At 48.3% G+C, this 7,218-nt stretch overlaps 1 protein-coding gene across 6 annotated transcripts in view; it reads left to right on the top strand.

Moving 5' to 3' along the window:
• Positions 1 to 7,218, top strand: part of TBL1XR1 (TBL1X/Y related 1) — a 111,589-nt gene that overhangs the window by 822 nt on the left and 103,549 nt on the right. The window contains exon 1 of one of the 6 annotated variants that reach the window (XM_080603937.1): positions 276 to 662. The exons of 2 other annotated variants lie outside the window; for them this stretch is intronic. The gene's annotated coding sequence lies outside the window, so the exon portion shown is untranslated. Of the gene's footprint in view, positions 1 to 275; positions 663 to 7,218 lie in introns of those variants that run through there. 3 more of the 6 variants (XM_080603938.1, XM_080603939.1, XM_080603940.1) reach the window with 3 other exon arrangements.

Raw genomic sequence — 7,218 nt, 5'->3', positions numbered from 1 at the left:
GCCTTCCCCTCCCCCACCGGGCTCCGTTTTAAGGGATTTCAGAAGGTAAAAAAAAAAAAAGCAACAAATAAAATAAACCGGGGCATTGGCAGCGAATTAAATAAAGGAGCCATGGCGAGGCGGGCTGCTTTATAACCTATTTTTAGCCCGATTTGTGTAAAGAGGAGCCCTCCCCTCCCCCACTCGCCAGAAGTAAATATGCGCGGAGGGGGGAGGGGAAAGGGAGGTGTTTTTTTTTTTAATTTAAAAAAATAAAACGGGGGGGGGGGGAGGGGGGGAAACGGAGAGCGGAGCCGTGCGAGGTACCGGGGCCGGGGGCAGGGAGGGGCGGTGTGGGGTGGCTTGGCCGGGCGGCTGTGGGGCCGCTGCCCCGGGGCCAGGCCGGGCCGGGCCGGGCCGTGCTGCCCGAGGGCTCCGCGGGGCTCCGTAGAGCTCGGCCCCAGCCCCGGGGCCATCACGGGCCGGGGCCGGGCCCCCCCCCTCACACTCAGCAAGGGGTGGGGGTTCAATCTCGGCCAGGTGAATTTAATCCCGGGTCGCAGAATCGCCTTGTAAGGCGGCCACAGGGGATAAAAGCCCCCCCCCCCGGTCTCTGTCCCCCTCCCCCAAGCAGGAAACTTTGGGTGTGCTGCACGGCGGAGCCTTGTTGCTGCAGAGCACACGTGAGTTTTTAGGAAAGTTTGGTTTGTAGGTCGCTGCGTAGGAAAGTGAAGTTTGCGAGCGAAGTTTTTACTGCTCTCCAGCGTGCTCGGCTTCCCCGCTTTGCTGTCTGTGTGAATCAGGTTCCTTGCTGATTTATGGGAGAGACCACGAAACGTGTTCCTTCTTTATTATCAAAGCATGGGAGGTGCGATCAGGAGGACCGGGTCGCAGAGCAAGAGTGCCTGGGCTGGTCCGGCTTCCCTCTCCATCCCGCTGTACCAGGGGTCTGAGTATGGCAGCGGGGGCTTTTGGGGTCGGGGTCGCTCCCCGTGGGCTTTGCTGGGTGCACCCAGGGTGCTGGGGTGCACCTGAGCTCCAGGAGCTCCGGGGCATTGCCCCATGTGAAGCTGGGCAGGGTGGAGGCTTGGTTGGCCTCATGAGGCTCTTGTTGGGTTTGGGGCCTTCCCGGGACGCGTTTGTGTTGGCGGTGTTTTCAGAAAGTGTTTCGAACGAGGCCTGATCCTGCAAACTCTTGTGCAGGTCCTTGAACTTCAGTAAGTGGATGAGTGTTCACGGAGAAGAGCGTGAAGGCCGCTATCCTCTTAGCCGAAGAAAAAAGAAAGAGCTGCTCTGTTGAGGTGGTTGGACTTAGGAGGCAGGTGGTGGCGTGTATGTGATGGCACCAAACTTTCAGTGGTTTCTCGTAGCCTTTTTATTTTCCTTTGCCCTGGTTAAGGTCTGATGGAGTAGCACGGCGTTGTGTTGTTTTCCTAAGGTCACCTGAGACTGTGCGCTCACAGTTTTATTGAGGGAACGGGGGGTTTGGCTCCATGAAACCAAGGGCCCATGTGGTGCTGTGCTTGGGAACTTGGTGGCGTGCCTCCCGAGCTATTATTGAGAACACCTGGAAGATGTTTAGTTCTCGCTGCACGAGGAAAGAGAAAGGGGAAGGAAATGTAATTGAAATGTATGAAAGGAGTTGGGGTTTGGCTTTTTTTTTTTTCTAAGGCTGTGCAAAAGTTTATGATTTTTGTTCATTTAAATATGCATAGTCATAATGTATGTGCATAGCATAAAGAATGCAATAATTACAGTTGGACTCTGTTGCTTAAGCTTTTTTTCCTCTTCAAACAGGCAGTTATGATTTTTTCCGTGTTTCTTTTATACGAATACTTCTTTCAGTTTGACTCTATATATGGTAATTATTGATGTTTGTGCAATGCTTTGAAGTTGTAAGGCATCGTGTAAGTGCTAAGTACCCAGCAACAGCACTTCATAGTTATTTTCCTATCATGAAAGAGTTAGATGCTACAGCCCTAAGCATAAAGAGACTCTGGATGGATTAGGGGAAACGGTCAAAATTGCTTATAATGTTGTTTTCAGGTAATATTTTTTAGTTAGGAAGAACAGATCCAAGTAATGTAAAGCAAACTGAGTTATTTTACCTAACCTGATTTTGCTTATGGAATCTAATTTAAGATGGACTTCACGTTTGAGTCAGAATGTGTTTGCTGTTATAAATTTTGTAGTGGCAATAAAGACCCACAAACTACAAGGATGTAATTGTGCAGGAGCAAGGAAGTCCTGTAACGAAACACACACAACTTCTTCAACAGCAGCGGTCTGGTTCGGCTCAATGAGCTCTACAGACGCCTGTGGAGCTGCACATAGAAATAAGTGTGTTCCGCGTTAGCGGCAGGCGATGGGATGCAGATCTTCCACGACACTGATATGTTTTTTTTGGTATCCAAGTGCTATCAAATGTCGTGGGGAAGGCAACGGTGGTGGCCAGTGTGACACCCTTCCTCAGTAATCCCCTTCGTCTGGAGCCGTGCGAGACGGCCCCGGTTTGTGCTTGCTTTGCCGGTCTCTCCCATCCCGTCTGGGCCCGCGGCCGCTTGGGACCACGGTGCCATGAGCTCTGATGAGGCTGCGAGGGGTGAAGAGATGGGCACGGATGTGGCACCGGCCCTTCCCCTCCTGGAGCACAATTGGGAGGTCGTGGCGTGGTCTCCATGCTGGGAGGAGGACGAGGACAGGGCCGAGCGGGACGGTGTGGTGTCGGCGTGCGGTGCTGCGAGGCTGGAATCCGTCCTCCTGAAGTCCCACTGAATTCTAACGTAACTCACGTTTATATTGAGAATTGTGATTAATGTCGTGTGTAGTGACTGCCCTTAGCGTGTGGTTACATGTGCGCACACAAGGCACAGCGTGCAATAATGCACAGTGTGTAATAATAAACAATATTTAAGGCTGGGACCCGTAAATATCACTGCAAGTAGCTGTGGGTTGGGAGAGAAGTGAAAGTGTGTGTGCGCACACTGCATCCATGCGTGGCTCCTACAAAAAGTGCCTAATGCGAGAATATACTTACTGCGTGCTCATTTTTTTAAGATAAACTTAGATGTTTGTGTTAGGTGAAGAAGTGTCTGAAGCTTTCTATTAGGAAATGTGATTGACAGCTCTTCTCAGTGTGTTTGAGTTGTCCTGCAGCGTTAGCGTGGTACCTTTGCATTAACAGCTGCTGAAGAAACTGTTCCTACGTCCTGCTCGTGGTTTGGATATCCCTGTCCCCAGCGCACACAGCTTTCTAAGCGCAGTGCTCTGAATTGAGATGTGCTTAGTTTCTGCAAAGTAGCTTTATGAGAAGTGACTTTACCAGAACCAAGTTCATTTGGTGGTCCTGGGCAGAGTAGATGGAGACGGCTTTATTCACCTCGTAACGGGTTTCCTCTGAGATAAAGCATGACAATGAAACGCAGAATAAGAATTATCTTTTCAGATGAAACTATACGGGAGTACGTTGACTCCATTTTACTTATTTTTCATTTTACAAAATCGCGTTAGCTAACTTGAGGTAAAAAGTAGTGAGGACAGGGCAGCGTGTTTGTCGCGTCAGGAGAGTCGATGGGTTGAGTAAAAAAGCGCGGAAGCCTGGTCTAGAAATCACCGTGCCAGTTTGTGTGAAAACTGTGAACTGCCTTCTCGTTAGGGTTCTGCCTTCTGTTACCTCACTCGAGATGAGAAAGCCCTTTTCGTCCTTCTCGTAGTGAAAACAAGGCTGAAATCGCTTACACAAAACGCCATGGAGTCTGATGGCCGGGTTTGAGCTTGACGTCGAGTTCTCCTTTGTCTGTGAAAAATCCATAGAACCGTATTTCCACATATCCTCTGTAACATTGATTTTGAATACCGGCACCACGTCAGTTTCCGTGACATCCTTTAGCCTCTCCTTTTTATGTCATTAAAGAGCCTTAAAAAAATTCTTCCTCGTTAGGAAACGAGCGGTCCTTGCCAGCCGGCGGTGGGACCTGGCCTGGGTGGCGGGTGCACTGCTTAGCCCCGCTCGCTCGTGCGGGCTGGTTGTGGGGAAGGCTCGGGAAATATTCCCTTCCCTTAGTAATAGTATTAAAGTGCTTGGTGCTGCTTTCTGAAAAACCTACTGTAAGAGCTCACTTCAGAAGTGACGGGTTGCTCTACACAACCACCTCTGCCAATAGACGCAGCGGCTTTCGCAGCATCCCCTCACAGCCCCTGAGTGGCCGTGGCGGAGTTGGGCGCCGTGTGGCGATGCCAGGGCACTGCCAGACATCTGAGCACGTCCAGGCCTTCGTGTCGGACGCGTGGGGAGCAGCTGCCTATGCTCACGGTGGTCCGGTGCCGTGCCACCACCGCTCGTCTTGAGAGCACGTCTCTGTGAGGTAAAACACAGATCTGGGCAAAGGGTCCCCACAAGTGTGTCTGGGGCTGGCGGTCGCTGTGTGTGCTCGGCATCTCAAAATCAAGGCTCACGTGTGGCTTGTTGTCTTTCACAAAATCCTGTTAGGGTGTAGTTTCTGTTTCTTTCTGGGAGTAGCATTAGCAAGGCCGTGTTGTGTACTCCGGCTTGTGCTTATTGTCGTAATTCTGAAGTCTCCGTGCTGCAAAGGAGCAATCTTGTTTATTAGTAACGTCCAGCAGTAAAAAATCAGAATCATTCAGAGAAAAAAAAACACTTTTTTTTTCTCCTTTTTTTTGTGATCTAAGATGCAGTTCAGTCTCTCTTCAGTGTAAGCATGCACAAGGGACACTCCACATCCCGTGTGTCACACGGAAACCCACTGGGCGTTCCTTGGGCTACCTGGAGCTGCCTCACTGGCGGCGTTGGCCGCGCTGGTGGAGCAGAGCAGGAGGCTCCCCCGGCCCGGCAGGGCGGTCGCTTTGCCAGCCTGGCAAGGCAGGCAAGCAGCTGTCTTTGTGGCTTTCCTAGTGCTCCTTTTAACCTTTTGGGGGGTTCACAGGAGGGTTTAATCGCTTCCCCGGCTTCGTGTGAAGGTGCTGTTGGATCCAGCTGGTGTCACGCTGTTCGTAGGTTGTATGGAATGGGACTGGGAAAGCACCTCTGGAAACTTCCTTGCCCCGTGTGCGGTTGCGTGTCTGCTGGCAAAAGCCTTGGCTGCGAGCATACCAGAGAGGTTTGTGAGCAGCGTGCCTGTGGAGCGTTTCTCCAAGGGTAGGAGTTAAGGGTCAGATACTCACTATTCATGAAAACGTGGTGCTAAATGCTGTGCCGGGTGCCAAAACCACAGAAATTCTCAAGGTTTAGAGCCCTAAATATACCCTATCCCCAAAGTTGCATCCCTTTGACGTTAACTGGTAAAAGTTGAGGCCCACGGGTTGACCTGTCACCGGAAGACTCGGAGCTGGGAACTCTTCTGACTGCAAGCACATGTGAGGTGGATTTTGGTCCCCTGGTGGTTCCCTGAACGTGCCAGGCAAAGGAGAGGCAGTTGGATTTCCTAGAAGTTGTTGTTCAGGCTGGCTGAGGAGAAGAAGAGTGAGTTTTACAGGTCTCCTTTTTTTTTTTTTTTGGACAGGCTGATTATTTTTCAAGTGTCAGCATGACTTCTGAAAATACATTTCTTTTCCTTGTAAAAAATAGTAAATATATATATATTTTTTTTTCATTAATCATTGATAGTGGTGTTAAGTGTGGTTGAAAATTTTACATTAAAATACCAATTGATTTTAACCGAGCTGAGTCTGTTTGCAGATCCCCCATCCGGGTCTGCTGAGCTCACAGCAGTGATGAGAACTTTTCCTCTTTTAGGTTGCATCTAAATTTGTGGGAAAAAATAGTTTTGATATCCCATAGACCTATGGGGGAAATAACAAGAGATCTGGGTCAAAAAAGTAGGACGTGCAAGATTTAGAAGCTGTTGAAGTGTATTTATTTGTCCTATATTAGGTTAAAGGAAGTATTGGTGCTTTCAGTTTGGCAATATGTCCTTCAGTCTGCGGTGTTCTGTGAAGGGAAGACAACTGTTAAACAATGAATCACAGCTAATTTTTGTACGGATGTCAACATTCTTCTCCAGTGCAGAAATTTTTGCTTGGATATTAACACAAACACGCATTCCTAAAATACAGACTCTTAGCGATAAATTTTAATTAGGAAGTGCTCTGTAAAAAATATGGATTTTTGCCATGATGATTATTTGTGAATCTGTAACATATTTACTTTGGAGTTGCATTTGATCAGATTTAATACTTTCTAATGTAGTTTTAAAGCAAAGTTAGCACAGATGTGTATGGAGGAAAATGAAGAACAATGTTGTCAAACCTTCTATTAATGTTGACATCAAATAAATTGTATATTGTACAGCAACAGATTAACTGTTTCCTGTAGCAGCAGACCTGTGGTTTAGAGAAGCGGGGTTCGTACTCACTGTAAAATTGAAACGTTTTGCTGATGCAGACGTAGTACCTGATTTGTCGCTTTATTTCAAATAAACACCTAGATTGCCTTTACCCTGCTTAAACTGTAAATTTCTAGCACTGTGTAAGATGAAAATACAAAACTTCTGTACATTAAATTGCTATAAAAAAACCCCTTAAGAAGAGGGTGAAACACTCTACTAAGCAGTTCTGGTGAGCTTAATCTGATAGCGAAACGGATGTCTAAATGTAGCTGATTAATGTAAACCAACTTTTTTTGTACAGCTTTCACCATTATAGTAAATACTTGTCTCAAGTGGTTGAGTTGTAAGAAAAATGCTTTGTATGTCTGTTACCGTCTTCCACAGCGGATCCTGAATGGCCTTTGATTACATTAGAAATATCAATGTGTTTATCTGACTGTTGGCAGGGGCCGTGCTGGTTGGTTCCTCTGCTGTCTGCACACGCAAGGTTATTTCGATACCGTTTGTTTATTTCTAGTTCATCAAGGGCCTCTCTAAGAGCCTGTCCTGCCATACATGCAGTACACACACAATGCATCAGAAATTACATTGTTAGAGCCTGTTCTGTTCAACAACAACAAAACACTCCTTGGCCGTTTGTTAGGGTCCCTGGGCACCGCAGGCCTCCCAGGTACATTGATTTCTGGTAAAATAGATGGGCATGGCTTAGATCCTAAAAGTGAACCCTCTGCTTATAGGTGGGGATGGCTTAGATCCTAAAAGATCTCCGCTTCCTGCGGGGCTGGGTGTCCGAAGCCCCAGGCTGGCTGCTCCTGGCAGCTCCTCACGTTGTCCCAGGCCATCCGTTGTGGCCGGGGCTAACCGCGGCTGGTATGCCGGGTGTACGAGGGAGCGA

This window comes from Anser brachyrhynchus, assembly GCF_964034855.1.
Source record: "Anser brachyrhynchus genome assembly, chromosome: 9".
NCBI lineage: Eukaryota > Metazoa > Chordata > Aves > Anseriformes > Anatidae > Anser > Anser brachyrhynchus.
Note: the sequence above shows the minus strand (reverse complement) of the source record. Positions and strands in the feature narration are given on the sequence as shown.